Source organism: Mastigoproctus giganteus, chromosome 4 (assembly GCF_048544385.1).
Source record: "Mastigoproctus giganteus isolate SK-2022 chromosome 4, ASM4854438v1, whole genome shotgun sequence".
In the NCBI taxonomy this organism is placed as follows: domain Eukaryota; kingdom Metazoa; phylum Arthropoda; class Arachnida; order Uropygi; family Thelyphonidae; genus Mastigoproctus; species Mastigoproctus giganteus.
This window is the reverse complement of record NC_143578.1, coordinates 141,174,869-141,196,401: the sequence shown is the minus strand read 5'-3', so window position 1 is coordinate 141,196,401 and position 21,533 is coordinate 141,174,869. Positions and strand designations below refer to the sequence as shown.

The following is a 21,533-nucleotide window of genomic DNA, read 5'->3' as shown; positions in this document are numbered from 1 at the left end:
AAACCAACAAATAGATAAGAAAACAAATTTTTTGCTTGCCTCCTCACACAGGAAGTAACCAGTAGACCTCTGAATTAATTCAAACTGTCAGCCTCAACTACCTGCATGGTCAACTTGTTTGTCCCAACGACTCGATATTAACAACTGTCAGATATCAATGAATCATTGGCTAAAAGTAAACTTCTTACAATCTAATCTAAACCTCAACCCCCGCAATTTGAAATTATGGCCCTTCGTTTTGGAATTATTTACAACATAGTGTATAATGTTAACTGTAATGCAGCTACAGGGGTTTCCCCCAACTCAGATATATTTAGGTTAGTGAGTGTTCATGGAGTATTAGTGTGGGATTGTGTTGTTTAGCCGGCCTCTTAGCCTATGTGCATGCGTTTTCACACAAAAACCTCTGGTTTACTGTCCAGCATCACGAGGAGGTGAGCCGGGCAGTGGAACATGTAAAGCACTGTGGTGGCCAAGGTTATAGACAAGGAGAGCCCAGCTAAAAAAAAAAAAAAAAAAAAATTCATTCCCTCCAGGCTGGAGGAGGAGGATGGGGGAATGAGAGAACAAGCAACCTAGGTGATAGGAATGAAGGATCATAGGGAAAAGGATCCATATGCTGGAGCACCTGCGTTGGTTTTCTAGCCCACACTGGCCAAGGGGCAAGCCCTGTTGGTCAGTGTTCCACACCACGCCTGCTAACTAGCAATGGCATTGTGTCTACTTGGATAGACAGGGGGCCACTAGGGCCCTCTATGGTATCTGTCAGGGAGCTGGACACAGCTACCCTTCCAATTTAAAAAGCCATATCTAGACGGTTTGAAAGACTTGGGCACTTTGGCTATGGAATATTGTTTTGCTGTGGGGGTTGTAAGGCCCAACTCAGGATGCTTCTACAGTTTTCAAATACTTTTTTGTGTAAAGCTTGTGAAAGCTTTATAGTTACTTTCTTCTACTAATAAATAAATGTTCTTGTCCCCTGGGTAGGGAACCAATTTCTGCTGTAAATTGGGTTCTTGGTATATCATAAATTATTATACATTCATAGAGAATGGCATGAAGGGTTTGTAAAGGTGTACCTAAGAACATTACAGTAAGGATCGTAATGTGTGCCCACTCTTCACTATCGTTACAAGTACAGTTAGGGTTATCGGTCAACCCTAAGGAAGTTAATTCGGCCTTTAGGGAGCTGTGCTGTCAATATAAATATAGTGGATTCCGGTTATTTGGGCCACCGGTTAATCGGGGCAGCCATTTATTTGGGACAAATCTTAAAAAACAGAACCCAATCGAGAAAATAGCCAGGGTTTACTTCGCTTAATTGGGACAAAATGCCGTTTAATCGGGGCAGGAGACCGCAGCACTAGAGATTACCCTACGATTGTCTCCGACCTTACCACGTAGTTCGGTCGGATTTCTGGAGGTCACAACCATAAAACAATAAAAACAATTAGCAGTCACCTGTTTATTGGGCTTTTCTGTTAGTGCAATCCATCATAAACGGATAGTAAACTCGATCTTACTGAATTTGCGATAATACTGACAGCTGTAATTCTGTGGGTTATTATGGTAAAATGCGTTTACACTTCCATGGAATCATCAATCATATAAAAAAATTAATTTTCAGATCATCTCTTTATTCCTATTTTTAAAGCTTTGTAACTCGTTACTTGCAATTTGTGTGTGCCATGTTCTTTGTTATTGATTGCTTATCTTTTTACTGTTTTAAATTTTATCCCCTGACCACAAATGTCAACTAGTTTAGTTAGTATGTACATATTACAGTACGTATTAATTATTCCGATTATCACGTATATTCTTCCGAATTTCACTTATCATTTAATTTTTTAATTGGTAAGGTAATAAAGGGTAAATTTGTGCTTAATATATCTTTACTTTTACAGCCTGTGAATAATATTCCTCCTATTTTCGCTAATTAGAATCGCTGTTTAATAGAATTAAAATTCAATTCACAAACGTGATCACAATAACCGACACTTACTGCATATCGTATAGTGAACGGTACTTTACTATGGTGAGTTCGTCGTAACGTGATTTGATTGTACAGTGAACTAATTGTAAAGGGGGGTAACATTGTATTTTTAACTATTTACGTGAAACTTCGGATAATTGGGGCAGCCTCTTAATCAGGCCAAAATGCACTAGTCCCGATGTGTCCCAAATAACCGGAATCGACTGTACTGTGAAAAGTCCAGGAGCATACCACTTTGGTGGCTTTGGACTAACCATTGCCACCTGTGGAAGAAACCTTTGGTAACCAGACCTCTGGTTTCCAGCTCCCAATTTGTTTGCCATAGCTCACAGAGTTGTAGCTATTCTCTTTCTTTCAGCCTTGATGGTGTTGGCTGTGTCAAGGGCTATCCCCCAGAAATTCATATGCCCTTTTTATGGTACATAAGCCTCTTTTGGCTACACCCAAATAAAGTGGGAGAGCACCAGTCAACACCTGCAGTTTCGGTGTACACACAATGCCACATGCTCTGATGATAGTGAGAAGTACTGTTCTCTGCATTGTCTCTGTTTCTGACAACACAACGGGGAAACCACACAATGGCTCCATAGGTGATGACAGGCAAGAAAACTGCTCAATACATGATTGCCAGGGTCCTTCTTTTGAGTCCCAGTAAGATCGACTGATACCAGCAATAATGCCTGCATAGTTCCTCACTTTTTTTGACAAGTATGCCAAATGGGGATAAAAAGTTATGTTGAGTCAAAAATTTTAGTTCTGATACTATTTTTACAGTTTTTCCATTAATTTTAATTTGAGGGGGTCTCCTTTTAAAAGTATGGAATTAGTTTTTTCAGGTGATATCCTGCGTAAGTACATTTGTGCCCACTGCAGTTATTAATCAGTCCAAACTAGAGTTTGAAAAGGCTAAGAGTAGAAAACTTGCTTCTTGCCCTAATGGTAGCCGAGCATTCTGGTCTCTTGCCAAAGCTATTGGCCGCAACTTTTGCCCATCTCTGCTCCCACCTCTGTCCAAACCAGATGGTTCTGTTGTCACTTCAGCCAAGGATAAAGCTGACCTGCTAGCATCCCACTTTTCTTCCAGCTCATGTATTAATGACCTTGGTAAAACACCTCCCACCATTCCCAACACGCTCCATTCAATGCCTCCTGTGATCTTCCATCAAAAGGATATTAGGATTTTGATGAATCTTGATGCTAAGAAAGCTCCAGGTCCCGATGGTATTTCTCCACTTGTTCTCAAAATCTGTGCTCCTGAACTTACTCCTATTCTTTGCCGCCTTTTTTCACTTTCTTATTCCAAAGGTGTTTTTCCTTCTGCTTGGAAATTTGCTCACATCCAGCCAGTTCCTAAAAAGGGTGACAAATCCCTCCCATCCAATTATCGTCCCATTGCAATTACTTCTACTCTTTCTAAAGTAATGTAGAAATCAATTAACCGCCAACTCTTAAACCACCTAGAAACCTTCCTTCTGATCAACGATTGCCAGTATGGATTCCGTCAGTGTCGATCCACTGGTGATATTCTGGCTTATGTTACTCATTTATGGACTAATTCAATGGAAAGGTTCGGTGAAACACAAGTAGTTGCTCTTGACATCTCAAAGGCTTTTGATCGTGTTTGGCATAAAGGTCTTCTAAATAAGCTTCCATCTTATGGTTTGCCAACTGTTTTTAGTAATTGGTTATCCAGTTTTCTCTCTGATCGCTCACTGAGGGTGATGGTAGATGTCTTCTAACTTCTCCACTAATGCCGGTGTCCCCCAAGGTTCAGTTCTTTCCCCCACTCTTTTCCTCTTGTATATCAATGACCTTCTTCCATTGACTGGAAATCCTATCCATAGTTTTGCCAATGATAGCACATTGCATTCAACTTTCCATTTTGAGAAACCTTGTCCTGCTCAATCAGCTTCGACTTCTCGAAAATCTGCTACCAATTCCTTAAATGCCGATCTTCAGGTAATTCTCCAGTGGGGCAAAGACAGCTTAGTTGATTTCAACCCTTCTAAAACTCAGTCTTGTCTTATATCTCGAAAAAGGATTCTTCTGCTCCTATGCTTATGTTTAGTGACACTCCGATTTCTAGGCAAAATGATATATCTCTTTTGGGGATTACCCTGACTTCTAATCTCTCTTGGCACAAGCACATTACAAAAATTGCTTCCTCTGCATCTAAAAAACTTGGTTTTCTGTTTCGCTCTCGGTGTTACTTTTCTTCCAAACAGCTGCTCACTCTGTATAAATCGCAAATCCGCCCTGCCATTGAATATTGTTCCCACATCTGGGGTGGTGCCCCCAAAACCTCTCTCAGGCTTCTTGATTCCATTCAGAAGAGGGCAGTTAGGTTAATTAATGATTCATCTCTAACGGAGTTTCTCCACTCGCTTTCTCATAGACGCACTGTTTCTGCTGCATGCGTCTTCTACAGATACTTCCATGGACACTGTTCTTCTGAATTGGCTTCTATAATTCCCGCTCTCTCTTTCAAAACAGTCCGAACACGTGCCGCCACCAGCCAACATCCATTTACTGTCCAACTTCAAACCCACAGAACCAACTTTTCATCTTCCTCATTTATTCATTCAACTGCCGTTTTCTGGAACAACCTTCCTTCATACGTATTTCCTGAAAATTACAATCTACAGAAGTTCAAGTCCAATGTCAACAAATATCTTGTTTCGTCTTCTCAACCTCCAACCCAAGCACGGTACTAAGTACTATAGGTTCTAATACCTCTTGTGTTTGGGGTTCACATAAAAAAAAAAAAAAAAAAAAAAAACTCCTGCAGTTGCATGAGGGCAGCATTTGATCTTTACTCTACAACCACTCTTGTGTTTCCTTTTACAAGGTTAAGCTTTCAATTGCACCCAGATCCAGGGACAGAAATTCGTCTAAAACAATTGTCCAGAAGAAAAGGCCAAGGACTGAGCGGACAACCTTTGTTTCACAGGGTACGTCAATTCCTGGAACCTTGTGTGAACTGAAACATTTCTTTCTTTAAGGTAGCTGTTAATTACCAATAAAGAGGTTTCATAGGGTATTTGTGTGGCGGTCTCCTAAGGCCACCAGAGTGAGTCAAATGCCCCAGCAAAATCTACAGAAATTGCCAACTTGAACTTTTCCTCTGTATTTTTCACTATTGTCAGTAGGTGGTGCATGGAATCGTCTGTGGAGTATAATACACAGGTACCCTATTGTAAATTATTCTTTCATATATTTTCCCTAGTACTGGGAGCAGAGCTATTGGTCTGTATGATTTCGGATCAGTGGGAGGTTTCTCTACATTCTTCACGATTAATCTTAGTACTGCCTTTTTCCAGATTTTTGGGAATGTTCCCGCTGTCGTGCAGTAGTTGTATAAGGTGCTATTTCAGCTAAGTTTCTGATGATTTCAACCTCTAGAAGGTCAAAACCACGGCTTTTGTTGATTTTGGTTAGAGCTACATACATCATCGAAAATCCAAATGTCAATAATCCGAAAAAGCCAGTGTTTATTTATTTATTTTTTTTATGCTGGTGCCATAAAATAACTGCAGTAAGCACCAGCTATTGCGATTACATTTACAGGTTGAATTTTTATTCTATTAAACAGCAATTGTAATAAGCAAAAATCAGAGGAATATTATCAAGAGGCTATAAAAATTAAGATATAAAGCACAAATTTATACTTTTATTTTACCTTACCAATTAATAAAATTATATGATACATGAAAAATTGGAAGAACCACAGGTTAGCAAAATAAATTTACGATTATGTACACTGCTTAATTAATATACACTGAGTGGACAGAAATCATGGGATGCCGACTGGGCTAACCGGGTGGGTAAAGTGCCTGCCTGGCAACCCAAAGGTCGCGGGTTCGAATCCCACCTCGGGCATGGATCAGAGTACTGCAAAAAAAAAAACCTTGGGAGGTGCATTATAGCCACAGAAGCCAATGAGCCAATAACTAACAAAAAAAAAAAAAAAATCATGGGATATCTACCTAATAACGGACATGCCCACCTTTCGCCTGGATAAGGGCAGTCACATGGCGAGGCATTGAGTCCACTAGTTCACAAACGCATTCCACAGGTATTTCCATCCATGCCAGCTGCCCATAATTCCATCGCATTCCTGGATGGATGATCCAAATCTGTAACGGACTTTCCACAGCATTCCATCTGCTCTTAGAACCATGTTCTAGTCACCATGGCCCTATGGGGAGGTGCACTGTCCTGCTGGAAGAGCCCATTGCCCTGTAGGTGCACAACAACCTTCAAGGGATGCAGATGGTCTGCAAGGATAGACATGTAACTTTGACCATTAGAGATACATCTAGATGTACCAGAGGTCCCAATGTGTGCCAGTTGAACACACCCCAGACCATTACCAACTGTCCACTTACCTGAACAGTTCCTTGTTGACATGACGGGTACACAGCTTTGTGCAGTTTCCACCAGATACACACCCTCCTGTCTGCTTGAAATAACCGGAAACAGGACTCATCGGACCAGGAGACGGGTCTCCTGGTCCGATGAGTCCCGTTTCCGGTTATTTCCAGTCCGACGAAGATATGTCTTGATAACTTTTTAATCCATGTTTTTTTAGTCAAAGAAGTTTCCATCCCTTCAACAAGGAGGCTGGCTTCTACTATCTAGTAATAACTTTTTCCATCTTCTAAACACAGCACTTACAAAGTCATTAAAATACTTAATCTTTTCTCTGTGAACAATGCCCAGAGAGCCTCTTTTAAGTCCACACCAGAAGACATCTCCAAGGTTAGTCCTAAATCAACATAATATATTATGTTGGAATGTCGAATGTATTATGTTGAGTATTCCAACACTCGACAATAGTGTTGAGAAGTAACCCCAGGGGCTCACATCTGATGAGTATGGGCTTGGCACACCCAGGGTTCTGAGCTGGATATAATCATTCTTCCCTTTCTTGGTGATTTCCTTCCTTCCTTCCTTCTCTCTCTCTCTCTCAGATTTTTTTTTTTTTTTTTTTGGCTGGTGCAGTATAAGCCTCAGGCTTCCTTGCACCATATGGCTAATAATAATAAGTTCCTTGCTCTTTTAAACCTAGTCGGAACAATCTATATGCCAAGCCTTCCTTTATTAGAATTTCACCAGTCATTTTGCTATAAAGCCATCAGTTTTTGCAATATTCATGCTTTCTCGATTTTAAGATCCGATCGCACATAAACTTTATTTTTATCTGGGCAAGATGACACTCCCAGAATAGTCTTTCTTATATTTTTCTTGGTATAATATAATAAACCACTCAGCAGTATAACATACTTAATAGGCATTTTCACAGATATGTAGAGCCTGTGAGAAGACAGTTTTGCATGACCTAGTCACACCCAATAAGGCAAATCTCTGTGCGTATAAAGTACATTTTTGCATTACCACCTTATTTCTTCTATGTACCCAAGCTCCTGAGGCATATGTGATATTGGGACAAGTAGACATTCACACAAAAGGTTTTATGGTCCAGCCTTTTATACCCCAATCAGACCTTATAACCCTCTGAAGCTTGGCTTACAATGTTTGAATCTTATTCTTAAGATATTTAGCATGCTCAGTAAAGAACAGCCTTTCTTCAATTTGTATTCCTAAATATTTTGGGACTTTCACATACCGAACTGCCCCCCCCCCAATTCAGCCTGACAGTCAGTGCTCTATCCATGCTTAACTTAACTTTCAATAGCATTTGCACAGTCTTTTCTTGCAAAATCTGCAACTTATTTATTCTTGGCCATCTGTACAATTCTGTTAATACATTTTCAGCTCTGTTCTCTAATTGAGAAGGAGAATTCCCGGTAATCAGAATTGCTAAATCATAGGCATAGGCTATACATCTTGTTCCTTCTATGACTTTATTTAAAAATTCATCTAAGACAATATTCCAGACGAAGGGACCTATCACAGAGCCTTGAGGACATCCACATAATACACTTCTTGTAATTTCAGTATATAGTGTCTTAACTACAATTCTTCAATCCCAAAATAGTCTCTAAACACTGAATATCAGGTACCAGAAGATTCAGTTATTCTGATTCTTGCTATAACACTCTTCCACCAGAGTCAGTCAAAAGCACCCTTGAAATCAACATAGATTGCTAGTACATATCTCGAATCACACTCCCCTACAGTCCAGACTAATCTATACACTGCATCCTCAGCACTTAATCCTTTTTTGAAGTCATATTGGCTTTCTGAGGACATAGATTTTTCAATACAGTGGATTCCGGTTATTTGGGCCACCGGTTAATCGGGGCAGCCGTTTATTTGGGGCAAATCTTAAAAAACAAAAACCAATCGAGAAAATAGCCAGGGTTTACTTCGCTTAATTGGGACAAAATGCCGTTTAATCGGGGCAGGAGACCTCAGCACTGGAGATTACCCTACGATTGTCTCCGACCGTACCACGTAATTCGGTCGGATTTCTGGAGGTCACAACCATAAAACAATAAAAACAATTAGCAGTCACCTGTTTATTGGGCTTTTGTGTTAGTGCAATCTATCATAAACGGACAGTAAACTCGATCTTACTGAATTTGCGGTAATACCGACAGCTGGAATTCTGTGGGTTATTATGGTAAAATATGTGTTTACACTTCCATGAACTCTTCAATCAAATAAAAAAATTAATTTTCAGATCTTCTCTTCATTCCTATTTTTAAAGCTTCGTAATTTGTTACTCCGTTCTCAGTTGCGCGTGTTGTGTTACTTGCAATTTGTGTGTGCCGTGTTCTTTGTTATTGATTGCTTATCTTTTTACTGTTTTAAATTTTAATCCCCACCCACAAATGTCAGTGAACAGAAATGTCAACTAGTTAGTATGTACGTATTAATTATTCCGATTATCACGTACTGTATATTCTTCTGATTTTCACATATCATTTAATTTTTTTAATTAGTAAAAGGTAATAAAGAGTAAATTTGTGCTTAATATATCTTTACTTTTATAGCCTGTGGATAATATTCCTCCTATTTTCGCTAATGAGAATCGCTGTTTAATACACATCGTATAATGAACGGTGGTTCGTCGTAACGTGATTTGATTGTACAGTGAACTAATTGTAAAGGGGGGGGGGGATAAATTGTATTTTTAACTATTTACGTGAAACTTCGGATAATTGGGGCAGCCGCTTAATCGGGCCAAAATGCACTAGTCCCGATGTGTCCCAAATAACCGGAATCGACTGTATATTTAATCATCAATCGGCCCACACGTTCATAAACTTTGCCCAGAACCAAAAAGAGAGCAATCAGTCGGCATTAGCATTAGTAGAGGCATATGATGCAAGAAAGCAAGCTTATTCAGCATCGCCAAAAAAAAAAAAAAAAAAAAACACACAACCACTACTCCCATTTCACCCTTCCGTTCGTTCGAAATACCTGTCCAGCTGAGCCTTAAATTTCTTTAGGCTATAAACTTCAACAACAAGTGATGGAAGTCTATTCCACAAACCAACTGCCCGCTGGCTAAAGGCAAATTACCGCACATCTATCCAACATCCGTCCTTCCTCAATTTGAATTTATGCCCTCTCAGGTGATTATTCTGAGAAAGAGGAAGAATACCATCGGCATTGAGCATGCTCAAGCCATTCAAAGCCTTATACACCTCTATCAGTTCACCTTGCCGATGCCTAGTCTCCAGACTCTGTAATTTGCAAAACTTAAGCCTTTCTTCGTAAGAGCAACCCTTTGTTCCATTCACTAATCTTGTTGCCCTTCTCTGTACTCTTTCCAGCAGTTCTACATCCTTCTTGAAATGAGACCTCCAGACCTGTATACAGTACTCAAGGTGTGGCCTGACCAATGCCTTATACAAGGGAATAATCACATCCCTATCCCTGCTAGAAAAATTCCTGTATATCATTGACAAGACACCATGAGCTACCCTTGCAGCTCGTCTGCACTGCTCAGAGAACCTCATATCTGCCTGCACAATTACCCCCAGGTCCTTTTCATTCTCTACCACTGTCAGCGTAGTACCACAGAGTTGATACGTTGATCTCGAGTTACTGTTTCCCATATGTAGTACTTTACATTTGTCAATGTTAAACTTCATTTGCCACCACTCAGCCCATCTGCTCAACCTTTCCAGATCCTGTTGCAGCAGCATAGCATCAGTATTGTCCTAACAACCCTGCCAACATTTGTATCGTCTGCAAACTTCGACATTAAGCTTGATATACCATCATCAATATCATTTATAAATACAGAAAACAACAATGGACCCAACACTGAACCCTGAGGAACTCCACTAATAACATTAGTCCACGCAGAGCAGTGTCCATTGATTACCACTCTCTCTCTTCTGCCACTCAACCATCCCTTTATCCATAGCAGCAATTTGCCTCCAACACCACACTGCTCCAATTTGTGCAGCAGTCTTCCATGCACAACAGTATCAAAAGCCTTTCTAAGATCCAAATATATAATATCAAAGTTATTCCCTGCATCCAGTTCTTTTGTGACTACATCATAGTATCCAATCAAATTGGTCAGACAAGACCTGCCCTTAACAAAACCATGCTGTGTCTGAGCTATAACTGAATTCTTGTCCAGATGATCCTGCAGTGCTTCTTTAACCAGTGCCTCCATTAATGTTCCTGGAACCGAAGTTAAACTAACAGGTCTATAATTACTTGTGTCAGCCTTTGATCCTCCTTTGTGAATTGGGGTTACATTTGCACATCTCCAGTCTATGGGTACCTCCACTGAGTCCAAAGAAGCCCTCATAATTATGGCTAGGGGTTTGATTACTTCCTTTGCTGCCTCCTTTAATATAACTGGATAGATCCCATCCACCCCAGGTGCCTTTTTTATGTTTATCCTCAACAATTTCTCCTCCACTTTCCTCTCAGTTATTAGAAAATCATCTAGCTCACTGCCAATGTTTACTTCACCTACGACATTCCCCTTCCTGAATAACTCGTCATGTGTGAATGTAGATGCAAAATATTCGTTTAGATTGTTAGCCACCTGAGCAGGATCCTCAACTGTTGAACCATCAACATCCAGTGGACCAATCTGATTCATCCCCTTCCTTCGAGTTTAAATAGGTAAAGAACTCTTTTCTGTTTTTCCTTGCATCCTTTGCCAAAGATTTCTCATAATCTGCCTTTGCCTGCCTAATCTCCTTTGTGACTTGGTTACAGACCAACTTATATCTATCATAGGCTTCCATGTCACCCATTAATTTATATGTATCCCATGCATTTTTCTTCTCTGCCATATGTCTCATTAGTTCATGTGACAGCCATTTAGGCCTGAACCTTGAACAATATTTCTTGGTTGGTATTTAAAGCCTGGTAGCTTCCAAGATTAATTCCTTGAATGCTTCCCATTTTGAATTTTCTGTTGGTAACATCATCAGTTGGTCCCACTGTAATGAATTTAAATACTGTCTCAGACCATCATAGTCGCCTTTACGAAAGCAAAAACCCTTCCCTTTACCTCTGATGGTAGTTACCTCCTTGAGTAAATCCCACTTCAGCACACTGTGATCACTGCCACCTAGTGGTTCCTTTATCTGCAGATTCTTAATGCATGAAGAATCACTACTGATAATTAGATCAAGAGTATTACTCTCTCTAGTTGCCTCCCGAACATGCTGGTGTAGAAAACAATCATCCAATAAATCCACAAAAGCCTTGCTAGTGTGTGAGTGACCAACCCACAAATTCCAGTCAATATCTGGGAAATTAAAATCCCCCATTACAAGACTCTCTGATTTACTGGCCCATTCTATTTCCCTGTACAGTATCTTATTATACTCATCAGAGTCATTAGGCCTACTCCTACTCTCAATTTTGATTTACCTATGCTTATGTCACACCAAATTGACTCAACACTGCCCTGTCCATCGATGTCGACTGGCTTCACTTCCTTGGATTTTATGTGTTTTTTAACTAATAGCCTAACCCCTCCTCCCTTCCTATCCTGTCTATCCTTTCTGTAGATGTTGTACTCCCCAAATTCCAGTTCTGCATTCCTTATATCTGTGTGACACCACGTCTATGATATCCCAACAATATCTGCCTTTGATGTTTTGAGCAATACCTCAAATTCATCAAATTTATTTACTAAACTCCTAGCATTGGTGTACACGCAAGTATATATGCACCTGTCTCTATTCTTAGCTACAATAACACAACCCATGTGTTTACTTATACCGCAATGACTTCCAGCAGTCTCTGAAATATCCTGCATCTTGTTTATCAGGATTCTGCTCATTCCAATAGAAGCAGGGCAAGAATCTCTTTCACCTCTGCCAGTGGCTACTGTTAATCTATTAGTCTTTGTCTCTCCCCAAGCTAGCAGTTTTCCGACCCACCTAACACTGCCTCGATAGCATCAGCAAATATTCTTGCACCCTTTCTATTTAAGTGTATCCCATCCTTGTAGAAGCAATCTCTCCTGTTAACAAGTACAGTCCAGGCTGAAAAAAAATTCTACCCCTTGAACCTTGCACAATCTTTCCAGGGCCGAATTGATCGACAAGGCTCTCATCACATACTCCCTCCTATCGTGTCTGGGCAGAATTGCAGACACTTTCAAATTCAACCCTACTTCACGGCTTTTTTTCAACAGTGACCTCTACTGGTTAAGTAATTCCGCAGATTAGTATCATTAGTGCCAACATGTACAACTATATCACCTTTGTGCCCTTAAATGATATGCACCAGTATCATTCATTAGTCTATATGTTCCTTTCAATATAAGTTTCAATTGTGCTTCCTTCCAACTCCACACGAAAATACCATCATTTAAGCACTTATTCATCATCATCATCAGCCATTTTCAATCCACTGCAGAATGAAGGCCTCTCCAGCAACTTTCCAGTTCCTTCTGTTTTGAGCACTGGCCATCCATTTACTACCCACAAACTCATGAATTTCTTCCATCCATCTCCGCCTTTGTCTTCCAGGTTTTCTTCTAGCTCCTCTTGGGTACCATTCTGTTATTTTCTTAGTCCATCTGTCATTATGTCTTCGAGCTATGTGTCCTGCCCAAGACCATTTTAGTTCTTTAGTTTTGATAAGAATGTCCTTTACTTGAGTTTGCTGCCTAATCCATGTGTTTCTCTTCTTATCTAACAGTCTGATTCCCAATATAATTCGTTCCATTCTTCGCTGTGTAGTTCTCAGCTTCTCTTCCATTCTTTTGGTGAGTGCCCAAGTTTCACTTCCATAAGTCATGGTGGGGAGTATACATTGGTTAATTATTTTACGTTTCAAACAAACTGGGATATTGCTCTTCAGTACGTGACTATATTTCCTGAATGCTATCCGTCCAAAATTTATTCTTTTCTTGACTTCCAGCCATTTATCATTATTACAGCTAATAACTTGTCCCAGATAAGTATATGACTCCACCTTTTCAATTACTGCTCCTTCAATCATTATTTCCCTTTCTGTGGAATACTTGTTCATCATTACTTTTGTTTTAGCCATATTCATCTTTAGTCCAAAATCCTTACTAACAATACATTACTGATTAAGATTTTCCTGTAATTCTTTGGGATCGTGGCTTATCACCACAATGTAATCTGCAAATCGTAAATGGTTTAGGTACTCTCCGTTCACATTGACTCCTTTCTGCGACCAGTCTAATCTTCTGAAAGCTTCCTCAAGAGCAGCAGTAAACAGCTTCGGAGATACTGTGTCTCCTTGTCGAACTCCTTTCTCAATTTTAAATTTCCTACTGTCTTTGTCTAGTCTAATAAAGGAGGTAGCACTCTCATATATTTTCTTCAAAATCATAATATATGGGGTATCTATGCCTTGTCTTTCCAGTGCCCTAAACATTGCCTTATGCTGTATGGAGTCAAATGCCTTTTCATAATCCACAAATGCCAGGCATAATGGTGTTTTATATTCATTTGCTTTCTCCATTAACTGTGATATTATGTGAAGGTGATCCATAGTTGAGAATCCTGTCCTAAAGCCAGCTTGCTCTTTCGGTTGATTCTCATCAAGTATTCTTTCTAATCTGTTAGTAATGACCCTTGTGAACAACTTGTAGATGTGGGATAACAAGCTAATTGGTCTATAATTTCCAATTTATCTCCTTTCTTAAGCAGCAAAACTATGATTGCATTATTAAACTGCTTAGGCGTCACACCTTTTCTAATGGATTTTGTGAAGAGCCTTGCCAGTTTTTGTGTTATGTCTCTTCCTCCCAATTTGAACAACTCTACAGTAACTTCATCTTCCCCCGGGGCTTTCTGATTCTTCATTTTCTTCAATGCATGTTCTACCTCATCAGGAAGAATATCGGGTATGTCATATGTGTTGCTGCTTTGCAATCCATGTTCCCCACTGCTGGCATCATTCCCTCGCTCCTTGTATAATTCTCTATAGTAGTCTTCTGCTATTTGAATTATGCCTTCTCTGCTGTTTATAAGTACACCATCGCTATTCTTCAGTTTCAGTATCATTTGTCTTTCTGTATTACTGCTCGTGGCTGCTGATTTAAATCCTTTGTTTTCCCTTAATGCTTGTTCTACTTTTCTTGTGTTAAATCTTCTTCTTATGTCCTCTCTGAGTCTCTTTCTAATGGCTTTGAATAACTCAGTATACTCAATTTTCTCCCTGTCAGTGTTTTTCTTGCTCTTCATTTGTCGTCTTTGGTTCATCATTACAAGTGTTTCTTGACTAATTTTTTCTTCTTTGAATTTGTTTTTCCCTATAGGTTTCTTGGGCTTTATCACGTTCAGAAAGTTGTAATATTCCTCGTTGATATCTTGGTCCTGAGCAGTCTGCAGAAGCTCAAACTTGTTCTTAAGTTCCAGTACATACTGTTTTTTGTCCTTTTCTGTTATCTCAAAGACCTTCGTATTATTTACTCGAGTCAGTTTTTTCCTTTCCTTTCCTACATCTGTATCAAGTATACATCTTACTACTTCCAACATTTACCTCATTCAGGATGGTAACATCATTCACAGTATATCTTCTGTTAGTGAGGATGAAGTCGATTTCATTAGGTGGTAGATGACTTTCATCAACCGGTGAAATACCACCACACTTTGCTTATTGGAGGCTTGAAGTGGTGAAACCCATGTTTAGTCTCTAGAGCAAAGTTTCCGGCATCCCCCTCCCCCCATACTTCTCCTTCAAAGTACTATAGGTTGTGATGCCTTTCATGTTTGGGGTTTTCATAAAAAAAAAAAAAAAAAGTTAATCCATTTGGACTCTTCCATGTCCACTTTCTGTTCACCCTTTTCTTGAAAAAAGTGTTCATTACTGATATTCCTTGAGATTCTGCATATTCCACAAGTCTTTCACCTCTTTCATTTCTTTCACCAATTCCAAAATTTCCAATAGTTCCCCTTTCTGTGCTGTTTTGTCTTTTTCCAACCTTAGCATTGAATTCCCCCATAATAATAGTGTAGTGGGTTTTCTGCTCATCTAGAAGACTCTCCATTTCGGTGTACGTTTCTTCAACCTCTTCATCATTGTGGCTCGATGTTGGTGCATAAATCATTATAATCTTTAGCTTGTACCTCTTAAAAATCTAGAGTATTAGTCTTGACACCCTTGGTGAAGTACTTTTGAATTCCAAAATGTTGTTTTTAAAATCTTTACGACCAGAAACCCAACTCCACCTTCATTCCTTTCACTGTTTCCATTGGTGTACAGCAGATTTCCACTTGATAAACTTATAAGTGATTCATTTCTTCTTCTTGTTTCAGCCAAACCAATGATATTCCAATTCACATTTTCTAATTCCTTTTCCAGCTCTAATATCCTGTCTTCACCGATGAGTGATCTTACGTTATAACAAGCTAAGTTCAGTTTCCGTGCATGGCAGCCTGGTCATACTCAGAGATTTTTAGCACCCTCCGCTTCCACTCTGATCTTCTCGCTGCCGTAAGAGGGAGACTGAAAGCTGCTGGGGACTGATGGCCATTTCTTTTGTCGTGCTGTCATATGCTGGAGGGTTTGGTCTTTTCCTCTTCACGCTGACCAGGCATCTTGAAGAGAACCACTCTACACGTTCGTTGCCACCTAAGTGACGTAACAGGGCTTACCATCGAGAAGGTGTGCATGAGTGGATTTTAGGGGGGCAGGCCAACCGGACTTCTCCTAAATCTTCTGTAATAGAGAGATATTGGATCCATCAGTGTTTTAGGTTGAGTGTCTGATAACACACAGGATACCAGTTCCCCTCTAAGCACTTATTATACATACTTAAATACAGCTCCGGAGTTAGTGAATTCATAACAATAACTTCGATTTTATCCAGCCCTGGTGACTTGCCGTCCTTTGTCCAGTCCATTGCCAAAGTTAACTCATCAAAAGTAAATTCTCTTTCTTGAACATCTGCTTTATATTGTAAAAATTTTTGGAAACAATTTGCCTTTGATGTAGCGTCTCCATGTCCATTTTTTCCTGTGGAAAGAGGCTGTCCGGGATCTTGTTCACAGAGTCAGCCCAAGTTAAAGTTTGCTCACTACCATTCCCTATAGTAACTGGTTATCCAACAATTTTCTCTTATTAGTTATTATAGTAGACTCTCAATTTTTCAGGATAGATTGTAAAAAACAAATCCCGGATAATCGATTTCCTGGTTAATCCAAAAATGCAAAAGTCCCCGACATAAGTAAGAGATACATTCCGGGACTTCTTACTTTGGCGAGTTTTACGTAATTTGGGAATGGCTAATAACATATTGCTACTATATTATTTTTGACAAATCTGAATTCCACAAAATACTTGTTAATGTTTGGCCATTTTCATACATCCTTATCAGTTTAATTTTCTGATCGAAATCAATGGCTTTCCTTTTGTTGATTGATTTACTAGTAGCACTGTCACTTAATTCTCTTAGTCGGCACCATGATAACGGTGAAACTGAAATTTTCTGAAAAAAACTTCACAGGGTTAAAGGGGAAACACACTATTATCGTCTCACGTGAAATCACATTTTACTAAAGCACATTTCTGGAGGTCACTGCCATTAAACAATTTGCAACTTCCGGGTTACTGGGCTTTTCTGTTCGTGCATCTAATTATAAACAGGTAGTAAACTCGATCTTATTGCATTTTCGATTATACCGATAGCTGAAATTGTGTGGGGTTTTACATTATTGTGGTGAAATGTGTCCTCTTAACTGAAATCTTCAGTCATATAAAAAAAAAATAATAAAATAAAATAAATTGTAAGAATCTTCTCTTCTTTCCTATTTTTTTTTTTGCTTGTTACTCGGTATCTCACTTGTGCATGCCATGATCGTCGTTATTGATTGCTTATTTTATTTAATTATTATTTTTGTTTGTTTTAAATTTTACAATCCTAAAAAAAAAAAAAAAAGAATAGAGTGAAAAAAAATTTACGTAAAACCATAGTTGGGTATATCGGGGACTTACTGTATCGAAAAATGTTCAGCAACCTACGTAAAAAATATGGCAATAGATAAAAAACTTACCATGCACTACTCATGTGTCCAATACGATGCTTCCCTTTATTTTTTGCAATGTCGATTTTAAGTCTAATAGCTTCCCTTTATTTTTTCAATGTTGCATATGGTTTGGTCACCAACATTATAATAGTTCATTAGAAATTTAACAGATGCACCGTTTTCAAACTTTTGAATAATTTCGAGTTTTTGTTTAACTGAAAACACAACTCTTTCGCGTTTACCCATCATTTTTGCAATTTCTAAACAAAAAAAAAAAAAAAAAAATTTTACTCTAAAAATTCTGACATCCCTGACATTAATAACAAAACAAAATTTGTCCTTTTGCGCTGTAACGGAACACAACAATCGACGTGCACAACTTGCAGCTAGAAAACCACAGACAGTGGTTTTCTAGCTGCAGTCCCTGGCAGGATGACCATATTTACGACAATTATAGAACTTATAGGGGGGGGGGGTTCCCTGAACCTATGGCTGGTCCAGCCAGCATAGATTCTCCGTTGTTGCTTTAGGGCTGTCTATATTCTTGGTAATATTTCCACAATTACATTTAACTAACCTTTTTTTTTTCTGCTCTTGGTTCTCCTTTTCAATATAAATTCTCTAGCAAATTCTTCTATTGTCATATTATCCTTAAGTTTTTATAATATAGATCCATCATTAATTCCCTTTCAAGGGAATTAATGATACTTCTATGATACCAAAGATAATTATATTGGGATTTCTCCCTTTGGGCCTTTCAGCTTCTAATCCCAAATTGGTCACTTCTGGGTTGCTTTCTATTTTATTTAGGTCTTCTTTGTTAGCTAATTTAATTAAAACTCCATTGTTTCTAGTTTTTCTAATATTGTTCACCTTTATGTCTTTTATGTGAGGGTTTCAGTTTGGTCATAACAGTTTCCCCTCACTGCCTCACTAGATTTAAGTGTTGATTCAGGTTTTGCTTTAGGATTACTATGTTATTTTCCTTGGTTTTAGGGTTTTTCTTTTGTCTACCGTCTGGGCTGAGCCATCTGTGTTTTACTGCTTCCTATCAGCATAACTGAGTAGTCATGGTTTTATAATTCTTTTTCCTCAGTTACAAACTCTATACTTGCCTTTAGTACTTCATTCTCTGCATTTAATTCTATTATAATTTGTTCCAGTAGGGTCCAACAGTTCACTATCTGCAATCTTGTTGCAGATGTGACCCAGTTTGCCTGGTTAACTAAGTAAGAATTCTTTTAGATACAACTTTATCTCCTTTATTTGCTTTATTGGATCAGTTATGGCATTTAATACCTCTAATTTTTTTCTTTTCCTCTGATTTCTGAAAATCAGGCTCTGTACTTTCTTTGTCCTCAGGTTGTTCCCCCCCCTTTCTGGCACTTTTTATATTAAGGGAACCTGGGAGACAAGTTGCTAGTTCTGCTGTATTTTCCTCATTTGGCAATCATCCTCCGTGATTTTAGTTACATCAACCTAAGGAAGGTTATCCAAGTCCATGTCACAATCGGTTAATTCCGATTTTTCGCATTTTTCGCCAGAATTTTGGTCTTTATGAGCCACAATAAGGTAACACTCTTGTTCGTTAGATCTTTGGGAGTAATTTGTTATACAGGGTAGACACAAATTAGTTGGGCAATATAGTAACTGAATAATTTGCAAAAGATAAACTGTAAGGTACCAGTTCGATGGCAGTTGAGTAGTATTGTATCATAAGTTTGCAGTTAGAGGCCGCCGCTTCCGACATCCATTCCTGAATTGAAATCACGAATCAGCACTACACTTGGTTTGATCGATGTGAACATGCTCAGAAACATATGGCTAGAACTGATTTACTGATGGGACATTTGCAGAGTAACAAAGGGCAGCCACATCGATCATTTGTGAAAAATGTAAACTTTATGTGTTTATCTTATAATCATGTGTACTCTCATGTTTGGCTGTATACCTATGCATAATAAACCATTTATTTTGCCCAACTAATTTATGTACACCCTGTATATATATTTATATATCTAAAATATTAAAAAATATATAGAGGTACTAAATAAACATCAATTATAGATTACCACAAAATTAAAAAGATACTGTACACTATTTTATAATGAAATAAACATATAAATTTTTTAAAAAAATAATAAGTTTAAGTAACTTAAACCCAAATTGCGTGGCACCCCTGGGTACCTGGAATGTTGTTGCTGCACTCTAAGGTGCCGCGGCATCCCGGTTGAAAACCACTGCTCTAGACCTTAAACATCCTTGATGAAATACAGAACATTTCAAGAGCCTGGAATGATATGACAACTTGTATGAGCAGGGTTTGGAAAAATCTTCTAAAAATTTCTAAGCTTAACAACGAAGACTTCAACGAAGATGAGCTGATGTCTTCTGTTACCAAAGAAATTGTAAACTTAGCCCAGAAATTCCAGATGTAGATGAGCTTGTGGATAAACGAGGTGAAGATTTAAAAACAGAAGACCTAGTCCAGTTGAACATGCAAATAGTTGAGGAGGAAGGGAGAGCCAAAACCCGTTGAGGAAATGGGGAAACCCAAGAAGCTGTTGTTGTTGTTATTTGGTTTTTAGGAGCATTAGCAATTAAGGCCATATTTCTCCGGGAATATGCAGTGGTCATTCCATGACCTTTCCACATCCTCCGTATTTGGTGGTGACGGGCTCGAACCTGGTCTAATCAAGAAGCGTGTGCTACGCACTGCTGTCCTTCCCACCTGGCTACGGAGGCACCTACCCAAGAAGCAGTTCAAATTAAAGGAAATGGCAGAAGCATTTCATAAAATTCAGAAAGGTCTCTATGTTTGATTGAATGTATGAAAACACCGAACGTTTCTTGAAAATAGAAAGAAAAGTTCAAGATTGCTTATCACGATATTTATAAAGAGGAAAAAAAAAAAACATACGAAACAGATGAAAATCAAAGAGTCCATATCACGTACGACCTCCCTGAACTCTACTGAGCCTACAACGGACTTTGCCCCAGCGGACTTTTTTCTATCTTTAACTTCAACAATTTCTCCTCCAATTTGCACTCAGTTATTACAAAATCACTTAGCTCCCTGTTAGTATTCAATAACTTCTGACATTCCCCTCCTTGAATAACTCCTCATGTGTGAATGTAGTGGAAAATACTCATTCAGTTTATCAGCTACTTGGGCAGGATCATCTGGAGTCAAACCATTGATATCTAGTGGACCAATCTGATTCATCCCCTTCCTTCCAGAGTTTACATAAGTAAAGAACTCTTTGTGGTTTTTCTTTACATCCTTTGCCAAAGATTTCTCATAATCTGCCTTCACCTGCCTAACCACCTTTGTGACTTGATTACAGACTAGCCTCAGTTCCTGCCATAGGCTTCTGTGTCCCTGATACTTTATATGCATCCCATGCAGTTTTCTTCTCTGCCATGAGCATCAATAATTCATCTGACATCTATTTAGGATTGAAACCTGAACAGTATTTCTTAGTTGGTATGAAAAACCTACTAGCTTCCAAGATTAAGTCCCTGAAGGCTTCCCATTTAGAATTCACTGTTGGTAACATTATCAGTTGATCCCAATACATAGAATTTAAAAACGGTCTGAGACCACTGTAGTCACCTTAATGAAAACTAAAACCCTTCCCTTTACCCTTGATGGTAGTTACATCTTTAAGTAAATCCCACATCAATATACTGTGATCACTATCACCTAGTGGTTCCTTTATCAGCAAATTCTTAATACATGAATAATCAGATCAAGAGTAATACAAACAATCCTCCAATAAATCCACAAAAGTCTTGCTAGCGCTTGAAGTGACCAACCCACAAGTTCCAGTCAATGTTTGGAAAGTTAAAATCCCCATTTAGAAGACATTCTGATTTAGTGGCCCACGCTATTTCTCTGCACAACTGTTCATTGTACTCATCAGAGTCATTAGGCCTATAATACACTCCTACTCGAATTTTCCCAGTCCCAGTGTTTATGTCACACCAAACAGACTCAACATTGCACTGTCCACCCATGTCAACTGGATGCACTTCCTTATATTTTATGTATTTCTTAACTAACAGCATAACCCCTCCTTCCTTCCTACCCTGTCTATCCTTTCTGTACACAATGTATCCCCCAATTC

General features: G+C 38.8%; 1 protein-coding gene across 2 annotated transcripts in view; it reads right to left on the bottom strand.

The window, feature by feature from the left end:
* LOC150087101 (tRNA (guanine-N(7)-)-methyltransferase) overlaps positions 1-21,533 on the bottom strand; it is a 249,410-nt gene that overhangs the window by 216,131 nt on the left and 11,746 nt on the right. The gene's annotated exons all lie outside the window — the stretch shown is intronic.